General features: G+C 35.8%; 1 protein-coding gene and 1 pseudogene across 7 annotated transcripts in view; one reads left to right on the forward strand and one right to left on the reverse strand.

Moving 5' to 3' along the window:
- LOC149743925 (uncharacterized) overlaps window positions 1-13,707 on the reverse strand; it is a 155,690-nt gene that overhangs the window by 34,108 nt on the left and 107,875 nt on the right. The window lies entirely within an intron of this gene.
- LOC149743927 (casein kinase II subunit beta-like) lies at window positions 653-11,770 on the forward strand (annotated as a pseudogene).

The following is a 13,707-nucleotide window of genomic DNA, read 5'->3' on the forward strand; positions in this document are numbered from 1 at the left end:
CATCCAAAGAAGAGATAATGCATTTCTACATTTGTTTGTGATAATTGGAGCAAAGACTGTATTAAACTAAATAATGATACTTTGACAGTGTAAAGATGCAAATGTACATGAAAGTAATATTTTTCCAATGGTGAGAAGATGTATTTTGTACTAGACCTGACTTAAGTCTTTTGCACAGGATATTTCTTTGCCTGGAAATGGCTTTCCCCACATAATCGCCTGGCTTACTCCTTCAATTTCATTCCTCACAGAGGCCACGCCTGACCACTCCACATCAACTGCCCCAATGTACTATGAAAACTCTTAGCCTGTTAGATTTTTTTCATAACATGAATTTTTATCTACTATGTTTATTCTTTTATTTTCCAAATATTTTATTGATTGCCTCCCTTGCCCCTGCCAGAATTCAAGTTCCTCAAGTGCAAGAACTCAAGTTTTCCTTGCTAGTTGATCAGTCCCCAAGACCTAGAATCATTTTTGGAAAATAGGAGCCCAGTACATATGTGTCAAAAAAACACTCAATGACCTAGGAGGAATTTCAGGAAAACTTTTGTTGTCATAATCACATAAAAATACATAATGTCTATAAAACAGCAATAACTAATTAGATGGGAAGAACAGGCTGGAATGAAAAAGGAATAATGAGGCAAAAATGGGTTTAGGTGAGATTAAAAAATACTGCTAAGAAAGTAAAAAACAAAATCTAAAAATTACAGCCACACTAGAGGCCCTAAGACAACAAGAAACATTAATATGATTATAAATGTCACAGCAATAATTCTTTTTTTGGTTAAATTCCTGAATCAAAAGCAAAGTATAAAGTCTGAGTTTTAAAGATGCGATAACTACATGTATTCAGAGAGAAACAAATTACCCAAATGTTTGATAAAAATGTTAAAAAAAATAATTATACACAAAAACTATTTAAAAAGTGATGAAGAATGAGAGAAATGTCAATTGATATTTACAAATATACCAGTCTAAATTAGGGATATGATTAGTCTGAAACCATTGAGTGTTAGAAAAAAATGATAAGAAGGTAAAAAAGAAGTTAATAAGAAATCAATGATAGTATGAAAAAGGAAAAAATTTCAACATAACAAGAAGATAATAGAAAAAGGAAATTGAGGTCATTTAACTACTAAACTGTAGACTGTTCTTTCTATGTAACTATGTTCTCACTCTATCCACTTTCTGCCTCCTATTTTTCCAACATACTTTGGACATTTTAAAATAAATTGCAACACACTTGAAAACAGATAAATTATAAGGGTTTACATCACATTTTCTTGCCACAATGTTATAAAACTAGTAATTATAACAAAATGTGATAAAATATTTTGAAGTTAAAACACACATTTCTGAAAGTTTGTGTAAATAGGAAAATAAAAGCTGAGTTTTTAGATTTCTTATAAATATCAAAGTAAATTATGTACCTCAAAACTCAAGCACAGGGGAGGAGTCAAGATGGCGGTGTGGGAACACGCAGAGTTAGCTTCTCCCCACAACTAGGGTGTCTGCCAGCCACTGGTAGGGGACTCTGACCCCCAAGGAGACAGGAGGAACCTCAGAGTGAACGAGTAGGATGTAGGCAGACCGATGGGGGAGACGTGGAGCCCAGACAGGATTGGCGTCCCTCGGGCCGGGGAGCCTGCTGAGTTCCCAAGCCAATTCCCCCTCCCCTCAAAGCCCCATCCAGGCCACATGGGTCCTGAGGACATAGGAGGGAGGCTGGGGAGATCAGGAGTGGCAGATAGGAGGGGCCATCCAGGAGGATCAGGAGAGGAGCAGAGGGTGATTACCCTACTCACTTGGGCACAGGGAGCCTGCTGAGACCACAGGCTGGTCCCCTGACCTCCAAGGCCCCCTTTTCCCCCTACCGTATTGGTCCTGGGGACATAGGAGAGAGGCCTGGGAGATCAGAGAGGCAGGCAGGAGGGACCCTCCCAGACCCCAGACCAGAGGAGCAGGAGAGGAGAGGAGGGCATTTGCTCTGCCCCTGCTGGGCTCCCAGGTGAGGTCCCCTACCCTCTGAGACCAGGGGCGGGTGGCACGCCTGGGTTCCTACTGTTCCTTGAGTATAAGCCCCACCCCCCACAGCCCTCAGGACGTTTTCCAGCCTTGTGGGTCCTGAGCATTGGCCCCATACACCACCCAAACCTCACCCTTACTTAGGCATTGCTCTCCACAGCCAAGGCCTTCTCTCCCCCACCTTTTTTTTTTTTCCTTTTCCCTCCTCCTCTTTTTTGCTACAGGGTACTGATGTACATTCCAGTTGTTGATTCATATATATTTTTATTTTTACATTTTTTCTAATAAATCTGTTAGTTTCCTAGTCTAATTTTATTTTTACTTTGTTACTGTTCTTTGTTTTTTTCTTTTTTTTGCTGCCCAACATGGCTTGTGGGATCTTGATTCGTGACCTCAGGGTCGGGCGGAAGCTCTTGCAATGGGAGCTCTGAGTCTGAACCACTGGACTAACAGAGAACCTCAGACTCCAGGGAATATTCTTCAGAGTGAGGTCTCCCAGAGGTCCTCATCTCAGCACAAAGACCATCTCTACTCAATAGCCTACAAACTCTAGTGTTGGAAGCCTCAGGCCAAACAACCAGTAAAACAGGAACACAACCTACTCATTAAAAAAAAAAAAAAATGAGATGGCAAAAAAATATGTCACAGTTGAAGGAGCAAGGTAAAAACCTACAAGACCAAGTAAATGAAAAGGAAATAGGCAATCTACCTGAAAAAGAATTCAGAGTAATGATAGCAAAGATGATTCAGAATCTCAGAAATAGAATGGAAGCACGGATTGAGAAAATACAAGAAGTGTTTAACAAAGACCTAGAAGAACTAAAGAACAAACAAACAGAGATGAACAACACAATAACTGAAATGAAAAACACACTAGAAGGAATCAGTAAAAGAATAGCGGAAGCAGAAGAATGAATAAGTGAGCTGGAAGGCAAAATGGTGGAAATAACTGCTGAGGAGAAAAATAAAGAAAAAAAGAATGAAAAGAATTGAAGACAATCTCAGAGACCACTGGGACAATACTAAATGCACCAACATTCAAATTATAGGCGTCCCAGAAGAAGAAGAGAAAAACAAATGGTCTGAGAAAATATTTGAAGAGATTATAGTGGAAAACTTCCTTAACATGGGAAAGGAAAGAGTCACCCAAATCCAGGAAGCACAGAGAGTCCCAATACAGGATAAAACCTAGGAAAAATACACCAGTACACATATTCATCAAATTAACAAAAATTAAATGCAAAGAAAAATATTAAAACAGCAAGAGAAAAACAAAAAAATAATATACAAAGGAATCCCCGTAAGGTTATCAGCTGATTTTTCAGTGGAAACCCTGCAAGCCAGAAGGGAGTGGCAGGATATACTTAAAGTGATGAAAGAAAAAAACCTACAACCAAGATTACTGTACCCAGCAAGGATTTAATTCAGGTTTGATGGAGAAGTCAAAAGCTTTTCAGACAAACCAAAGCTAAGGGAATTCAGCACCATGAAAACAGTTTACAACAAATGCTAAAGAAACTTCCCTAAGCAGGAAACACAAAGAGAAGAAAAAGACCCACAAAAACAAACCGAAAACAATTAAGAAAATGGTAATAGGAACATACATATCAATAATAACCTTGAAAGTAAATAAACTAAATGCTGCAACCAAAGGACACGGACTGGCTGAATGGATACAAAAAAAGACCCATATATATGCTGCCTACAAGAGACCCAATTCAGTCCTAGGGACACATACAGACTGAAAGTGAAGGGATGGAAATAGATATTCCATGCAAATGGAAATCAAAAGAAAGCTGGAGTAGCAATACTTGTATCAGATAAAATAGACTTTAAAATAAAGACTGTTCCAAGAGATAAGGAGGGACATTCCATAATAATCAAAGGATCAGTCCAAAGAGAAGATATAACAATTATAAACGTTTATGCACCCAACATAGGAGCACTTCAATACATAAGGCAAATGCTATCAACCATGAAAGGAAAAATCAACAGTAACAAAATAATAGTAGGGGACTTTAACACCTCACTTACACCAATGGACAGATTATCCAGACAGAAAATTAATAAGGAAACACAAACTTTAAATGACATAATAGACCACATAGATCTAATTGATATTTATAGAACATTCCACCCAAAAGTGATGGAATACACTTTATTCTCAAGTGCTCATGGAACATTCTCCAGGATAGATCACATCTTGGGTCACAAATCAAGCCTCGGTAAATTTAAGAAAATTGAAACCTATTAAGCATTTTTTCTGACCACAACACTATGAGATTGGAAATCAATTACAGGAAAAAACCTGTAAAAACCACAAAAAAACATGGAAGTTAAACACTGCGCTCCTAAATAACCAAGAGATCACTGAAGAAATCAAAGAAGAAATAAAAAAATACATAGAAACAAATGACAATGAAAACACAATGACCCAAAACCTATGCATCACAGCAAAAGCAGTTCTAAGAGGGAAGTTTACAGCAATTCAATCTCACCTCAAGAAACAAGAAAAATCTCACATAAACAATCTAATGTTACTTTTAAGACAACTAAAGAAAGAAGAGCAAAGAAAACCCAAAGTCAGAGGAAGGAAAGAAATCATAAAGATCAGAGCAGAAATAAATGAAATAGAAATGAAGAAAACAATAGCAAAGATCAATAAAACTAAAAGCTGGTTCTTTGAGAAGATAAACAAAATTGATAAACCCTTAGACAGAATCATCAAGAAAAAGAGGGAGGGGACACAAATCAATAAAATTAGAAATGAAAAAGGAGAAATCACAACTGACACTGCAGAAATACAAAGGATTATAAGAGACTACTACAAACAACCATATGCCAATAAAATGGACAACCGTGAAGAAATGGACAAATTCTTTGAAAGGTACAATTTTCCAAGACTGAACCAGGAAGGATTAGAAAATATGAATAGACCTATGACAAGTAATGAAATTGAAACCATAATTAAAAATCTTCCAACAAAAAAATGTCCAGGACAAGAGGGCTTCTCAGGTGAATTCTATCAAACATTTAGAGAAGAGCACATTTAGAGAAGAGCAAACACCAATCCTTCTCAAACTCTTCCAAAAAATTGCTGAGGGAGAAACACTCCCAAATTCATTATACGAAGCCACCAGCACCCTGATACCAAAACCAGAAAAAGGTATCACAAAAAATGAAAACTACAGGCCAATATCACTGATGAGCAGAGATGTAAAAATCCTGAACAAAACACTAGCAAACAGAATCCAACAGCACATTAAAAGGATCACACACCATGATCAAGTGGGATTTATCCCAGGGATGCAAGGATTCTTCAATATATGCAGATCAATCAATGTGATACACCACATTAACAATTTAAGGAATAAAAACAATATGATCATCTCAGTAGATGCAGAAAAAGCTTCTGACAAAATTCAACACCAATTTATTATAAAAACCCTCCAGAAAGTGGGCATAGAGGGAACCTACCTCAACATAATAAAGTCCATATATGACAAACCCACAGCAAGCATCATACTCAATGGTGAAAAGCTGAAAGCATTTCCACTAGGATCATGAACAAGAGAAGGATGTCCACTCTTGCCACTCTTATTCATCATAGTTTTGGAAGTCCTAGCCATGGCAATCAGAGAAAAAAAAGAAATACAAACTGGAAAAATAAGGATTAAAACCGTCACTCTTTGCTGATAACATGATGCTATACATAGAAAATCCTAAAGATACCACCAGAAAACTACTAGAACTAATCAATGAGTTTGATAAAGTTGCAGGATACAAAATTAATGCACAGAAATCTCTGGCATTCCTACACACCACCAACAAAAAATCAGAAAGAGAAATTAAGGAAACACTCCCATTTACCACTACAGCAAAAAGAATAAAATACCTAGGAATAAACCTGCCTAAGGAGGCAAAAGACTTGTACTCAGAAAACTGTAAAACACTGATGAAAGAAACCAAAGATGACAAAAAACAGTTGGAGAAATATACCATGTTCTTGGATTGGAAGAATCAATATTGTGAAAATGACGATATAGCCGAAACCATCTACAGATTCAGTGTAATCCCTATCAAACTACCAATGGCATTCTTCACAGAATTGGAACAAAAAATCTTACAATTCATATGGAAACACAAAAGACCCCAAATAGCCAAAGCAAGCTTGAGAAAAAAAAAAATGGAGTTGGAGGAATTAGGCTCCCTGACTTCAAACTATACCACAAAGCTACAGTAATCAAGACAGTAAGGTACTGGCACAAAAACAAATATAGATCAATGGTACAGGACAGAATGACCAGAGATAAATCCATGCACATATGGACACCTGTTTTATGACAAAGGAGGCAAGAACATACAATGGAGAAAAGACAGCCTCTTCAATAAGTGGTGCTGGGAAAACTGGAGAACTACATGTAAAAGAATGAAATTAGAACACTACCTAACACCATACACAAAAATAAACTCCAAATGGATTAATGACTTAAATGTAAGACCAGACACTATAAAACTTTTGGAGGAAAACATAGGAAAAACACTCTGACATAAACCACAGGAAGAACTTTTTTGACCCACCTCCTAGAGTAACAGAAATAAAACCAAAAATAAACAAATGGGACTTAATTAAACTTAAAAGCTTTTGCACAGCAAAGGAAACCATAAACAAGACAAAAAGACAACCCTCCGAATGGGAGAAAATATTTGCAAATAAAACAACAGACAAAGGATTAATCTCCAAAATATACAAATAGCTCATGCAGCTCAATATCAAACAAGCAAGCAATCCAGTTAAAAAGTGGGCAGAAGACCTAAATAGACATTTCACCAAGGAAGACATACAGTTGGCCAAAAGGCACATGAAAAGATGCTCAACATCACTAATTATTAGAGAAATGCAAATCAAAACTACAATGAGGTATCACCTCACGCCAGTCAGAATGGCCATTATCAAAAAATCTAGAAACAATGAATGCTGGAAAGGGTGTGGTGAAAAGGGAGCCCTCCTGCACTGTTGGTGGGAATGTAAATTGATCCAACAACTATGGAAAACAGTATGGAGAGTCCTTAAAGAACTAAAAAAAGAACTACCATATGACCTAGCAATCCCACTATTGGGCATATACTCTGAGAGAACCATAATTCAAAAAGAGACATGCACCCCAATGTTCATTGCAGCACTATTTACAATAGCCAGGACATGGAACCAACCTAAGTGTCCATCAACAGAGGAATGGATAAAGAAGATGTGGCACATATATACAATGGAATATTACTCAGCCATAAAAAGGAACTAAATTGAGTTATTTGTAGTGAGGTGGGTGGACCTAGAGTCTGTCATACAGAGTGAAGTATGTCACCATATGTTAATGCATATATATGGAATCTAAAAAAAAATAGTACTGATGAACCTAGTTGCAGGGCAGGAATAAAGAGGTAGACATAGAAAATGGACTTGATGACGTGGGGTGGGAGGGGGAAGCTGGGGCAAAGTGAGAGTAGCATTGATGTATATACACTCCCGAATGTAAAACAGTTGGCTGGTGGGAAGAAGCAGCATAGCACAGGGAGATCAGCTCGGTGCTTTGAGGTGACCTAGAAGGGTGGGATAGGGAGGATGGGAGGGAGGCTTAAGAGGGAGGGGACATGGGGACATGTGTATGCATACGGCTGATTTGCTTTGTTGTGCAACAGAAACATGGTATTGTGAAGCAATTATACTCCAGTAAAGATGTACTAAAAAAAATTGGTATCAATAGAAAAAAAAAAACCTCAAGCATAAGGACAGTTCGAAAAACTGCAGTATTTACAAAAGCTGAAGATACACAGTTCCAAAGATAATCAGCTCCACTCCTATATATATACCTAAACCCAACAGGAATGCATTCATAAGTTCACTGAAAGGCATGCACTAGAATATTCATTATAGCATTATTTGTAAGCCCAAACTGGGTGCTACCCACATAAATATCCACTCATAGGAGAAGCCGTGAAAATTGTGGAATACTCACACAATGGGAATTGATCGTCTATAATGTGCATAATGCATAATTTATCAATACTAAGTACAAAAAAAGACAGGACGAATCTCTGGTTTTAGAAGTCATGAGAGCAGTTAACTGGAACAGTTTTTACTGAGATGAGAATGTGCTAGGTTATTGGTATTCTGTTTTTGATCTGAGTCTGACTAAGCAGGTATCTTCTGACATGTGAAATCAATCCATTGAGCTGAACTCTTTTGATGTGGTTACTAGTCTTTACCGATACTATGTTCAATAAACACTTAAAAGTACATAGAAATTAAAAATATCATTCCCATATTTTTATTAATTCATTAAAATAAGTAGAAACACATTTTAATCATGGCATGCTTTGCAAAACAAAAGAAAAAAAAGACCCCTAACTTTCAAAGACTTTTATGATCACTCAAGAAAGCAAAATTACAGAGACAAAGAAGCATCAGGAAATCAGTAAGGAAAAATAAATGACAAATTAAAAAAAAATGATTTAAACATCAGGAAGTGTTATTTATACTGGTTCTGTGGGCTCCATGACTATGAATTCTTCTGTGAAGTGGATGAAGACTCCATCCAGGACAAATTTAATCTCAGTCAACTCAATGAGCAGGTGCCTCACTGTAGACAAGCTCTAGACATGATCTTGGACCTGGAGCCTGATGAAGAGCTCGAAGACAACCCCAACCAGAGAACCCTGATTAAGCAGTCAGCCAAGATGCTGTATGGGTTCACCCAGACCACCTATATCCTCACAAACCATGGCACCACCCAGATGTTGGAAAAGTACCAGCAGGGAGAGTTCGGCTACTGCCCCATGTGCACTGTGAGAACAAGCCAATGCTTTCCAATAGCCTTTCTGACACCCCAGGTGAGGCCCTGGTGAAGCTCTACTGCCCCAAGTGCATGGACAATTCCACACCTAAGACACCATCGAGACAGCACCACACAGAAGGCCCCTACTTGGGTACCAGTTTCCCTCACATTGCTCTTCATGGTGCATGCTGAATGCCGGCCCAAGCAGCCCACTAACCAGTTTATGTCCAAAGTGTACAGTTGCAAGATCCATCCACTGTCCTACCAGGTGCAGTTCCAAGCTGCCAGCAACTTTGAGTCTGTCAAGACCGTTCACTTATTCCCAACCCCACCTGTCACTCTGTCTTTGACAGTTCCAGTCCTCCCCTGCCACCTTTAAGGAAATCTCTATGGTTTATATTTTAAATTAGAAGAGTCATTATTGTGGTGTGAATATGAAATAAAGTAGAAAAAAGGCAAAAATAAGCATTTACTCAAAATTTATATAAAATCTTGCCAGATCTCTTCAGGAAAAATATCTTAGAGCTTGATGACTCCTAATATAAATGTTGTAAAATCATAAGGTATTTTAAAAATAATTCTATGGTAATTTATTTAATTACTAAATAAAATTGATTATTTATATTAAGATACATTAGCATCATTGATGAATATATGAGAATACTGAATAGTACCATAATAATGAAGAAATTTTTTAAAAGATCTACAAAAACTACCATGTTGAAAGGTACAAGAATCACAGGTCTTTAGAAAGGAAATTTTCATATACCTAAAATCAACGAATTCTCATATTATTTAAATAGTTCTGGGCTATAAGTTGAAATGGACTTTACTGTGTCAAACCACAGACTGACTTGCATTATTTTAAAAAAAGCAAATCTCAAATATCACTAGTAAATAGCAATTAAATCTTAAGAGAGAATATATTTTTATACTTGATAAAATCAATTCAATGTTTAATAAAATTCAAAGAAAGCATAAGTACCAACAGACGTATCTAAACATGACAAGAATGTGTATCTCAATCCAGCTATATTTCAAAATGTTCTGGAAATTAATTTAATAGATTTATGATTATAAATGTGAAAAGAAGCTAAAATTTAGGTATATGATCTAGCAACTACTATAATGTACTACAAAACCTTTTATTTTTCCCTTGGAATAGAGAGTCAAGTCAAAAATAATGAATAATCCAATGAAATCAGAGTGTATACAAAATTTATGAACATCAGTGGGGAGAGATTGGATGACACATTAAATTGAGAATTGGCTAATTATGTCAAGTTGGGTTGATATAAAACATCTCTTAGTTGGAGAACTGAAATTCCAATCCCATCTCAGTGGAAAAAATCAAGATGCCTATTTGGAGAGTGTTCTTAGCCATCAAAATCTAGCTAGGCTAATTCAATGACTAATGATAACACCATACTTCTATGTGAGTGACAACAAATATAGACATTGTAATATTCATATTCTTCTCAGTATATTATTTGTTAAGCACTGCATGTTGTTCTAGTTTTTTTTTTCATATTATAAGTGTTAGTTTTTGTTAACTTGATCTTTCTACACCTATCTATCCTTGAGGTGCTTGGATTTATCCTGTAGATACTGTGTTGGAATCATGTTAGCCACCTCAGGGTCAGATATTATGAAACATTTTTGTAATCCACAATGGAGACTTTGTAACAAGCTACAGCAGTGGGGAGTAGCAATTTATTTAAGTATAAGGTATAAATGGGGCAGCAAAATAATAACATTAAAATTCAAACAAGACCCTTTCAAATAAGCATATTTGTTGAAAATATTTAATCTAAGAGGCAAGTAGACAGATGAGTAAGGACAAGGAGCAGAAAACTATGGTGTCTTGGAAAACCATATCCATGTGAAAACTGAATACTGTCAGCACCAAGTTCTTTCATGTAGTCTTGAATTCAACTGTAATTGAAGCACAGATCATAAATCAGAAAGGTTTTTCAATCTGACACCCTTAGAGGAAAAAAGTGACAAATGGAATTTTCAGATTGCAAAGCATTAGTTTATCATTGCACTTTGTTGTGAAGATATAGAGCAAAGTTGGAGAATATTTATATACCACATCCTAATGACACATGGAATAAGAAAGTTGAGCTCATCATTCTGAAACTTAATATCTCTTTTGTTTACTAAAAAAAGCAAAAAGCAAAACTGTGATAATTGATATTTTTCACTTATATCTAGGGATAGTTATATTAAGCATGGTGTTTGTACTAAGAAGCTGCTGTTGCTCAAATGGATATTGCAACATATTTTTCTTGTCCACTCAAATTTATAATCTATGTTAGACAGAATATTTAGTTTACCAACTTAATCTAATTATCCATACGTATACCCCAGTTACCATGTTTTAATTAATGTGAACATTATATAAATTATATAAATCATCTTGAATTATGAAAAGCTTTTAAAACTATCTTTCTAGCATATTGTTAAGATAAAATTAAAATTTTATTTACAGTCAATTCACTGAAAAACATTTTATCTGAAGCTTTTGGGTGGAAAGAAAAAGCGTTTACCGTTACCTGTACCCTCAGAAGGACTGACTGAGTCTCTTAGTATCAAATAACATATACATAAAGTATGAGATAACTTGTTTCTTAATCATATGCATTCGGAAGTATATACTGCCTTGCTAAATAAGGGTTTGAAAACTCTTATTCTGATGCTTTCTAGTTTCATAATCTTGAGAAAAGATACCTAATCTGTATTAAACTCAATTTATTAATTTGTGACGTTGACAAACATTGAGTGACTCCTCATAGATTAATAACATAAGCCACATAAAGTATACTACTATATATAGAAAATGATCAAAGTGTATTGACTACTATTGATATTAATTTAATGTAAGTAAGTGTATTTGGTAATTCCACCCAAACAATCTCTCTATAGTGCTCCTGGCTTCTGGGATATTATGGAGCTATTTTCACTAAAGATGGGAGATGATTCCACTTCAAATACAGCATATTTCTTTCAAACATATCTTCGATCCTGTTTCTATTTAGCATCCTTTGAAGTACAAATAAATTTCCAAAGGGAGCCAACCCTCTTTTGCTGAATGTTGTAAACAGATTTTTTTTCTTATTTATTTATTTTTTGTAAACAGATTTTAATCTCAGTACCTGACAGGACAACACAGCTCTTCTCTTCAGCACACCATGTATTTGTCACTCTACTCAGTGTATCCAGTTTTCTGTGCACTGTAGATCAGTAGCTGTATCTCCATCTCCAGGCATATTTATTTCTGCACTTTTTGTATCACCAAATAATCCTAAGTATGCATTGATTGTTTCCTGAATTTTATATTTCAAAGGCACTAGTTATTGATTGGGCAGCTCCAGAAACCTAGATTTGTGCCCTTGTCTCCAGTCCCCATTCAGGGACAGCTAGAGCAGTGGCCCATATGCCATTCTTCTCAAAAGCCTAATTGCTTCAGGTGACTATCCCTACTATTTTCTGAAACGTCTGAGGCTGAATTCAGAGAGTTGAATTCCGTTCTTTTTTGACATGTTCTAACTACATTCATGGAAGGAAACTTGTACACATTTTCAATTTTAAAAATTACCTAAAATAGTAAGACTTTAACTCCCCCTGGATGCCATGCCTCACAATCATGGTTGTTTCTTTGGGACATCAGTCTGGGCAGGAATCTCCTCCTCCTCCTTTGTCAGGAGGTGAAGTCATATCTTTGTGCTTGCATTTGTTCAGTTTCTCCACACTAAGTTTGGAAAGGCTGTTTTGATTATTTTACAATCCTGACATTCAATTGTGATCATGACTAACTTATTGCAACTAAAACTATTAAGAATCCAGGAATAAATCATCATCTTTCTGTTCTCAGAAGGACAAAGCATGCCACACTCGAAAGGAAAATTGTTTTTAGTAGACCTATTCAATTTTTCTGAAAGGATGCAATTCAAATGTAGACTACAAACACACATTGTACATATTTTACTGCATTGTGTAAGGAAACAAAAACACAGGTAAATAAAAGTAAAATTTCCTTCAGAGTTTTGCAATTCACTAAAATAGCACTATAAAATTTCTTTGTAAAAGAAGATAATAGGTCTGTTGGTTTCAAAACAGTTCTAGTAGGGTAAAAGTATCTTGAACTGTCAACAAATGTGGCATCCATCTTATCTATTAATGGTCTTGGGAAGACCGTTTTCAGAATGCAAAACTTTAAAACTGAAATTCACTTCATTGGGTTACAGCTTTTAATGGACTGTCACTGATAAGGAAATGATGGAGAGCACAATGTTTCTGCAATCTCATTAGCTGGATGTGTTGTGTGAAGTTGAATTTCCCAATCTCCAGAATACGAACATATAGTACCAGTGAGGAGAGAAGAAAAGCAATTCAAAGTTCTATATTTAACTTTTATTCTTTTGAATACAGCATTAAAATAACAATTTCCATGGCACTGTATTTTCCTTAGTTCTTTAGTGGGCAATAAAAATAAATCTCATATTATTTTAGCATAATATCATCCTTCCAAAGGAAATCTATTTTGAAATGACATCTCATGTGGTCAGAGAACTTCCCTTAGTTCATATAAAGTTGGCAACTACACTGTTTTCTTCATTAGAAAGAGACAAGATAATATATTCAATCATCAGTGTCACAGGGGCATGCTTCACGAGTATTTGCTTAAAACTTTTAATGCTGTGCAAATGTGACATTTAAGAAATATTTATTTAGAGTAAGCCAAATAAATTTGTTGACTCATTCATGATGCCCATGGAATATGATTTTCTATTGATCATTTATATTAAAATGTCAATGTGTAAAACTAGATCTCAAAAAG

This window comes from Delphinapterus leucas, unplaced genomic scaffold (genome assembly GCF_059928025.1).
Source record: "Delphinapterus leucas isolate spDelLeu-1000000601 "Yukka" unplaced genomic scaffold, BTC_Dleu_Yukka2 spDelLeu_asBTCV2_sq52, whole genome shotgun sequence".
NCBI lineage: Eukaryota > Metazoa > Chordata > Mammalia > Artiodactyla > Monodontidae > Delphinapterus > Delphinapterus leucas.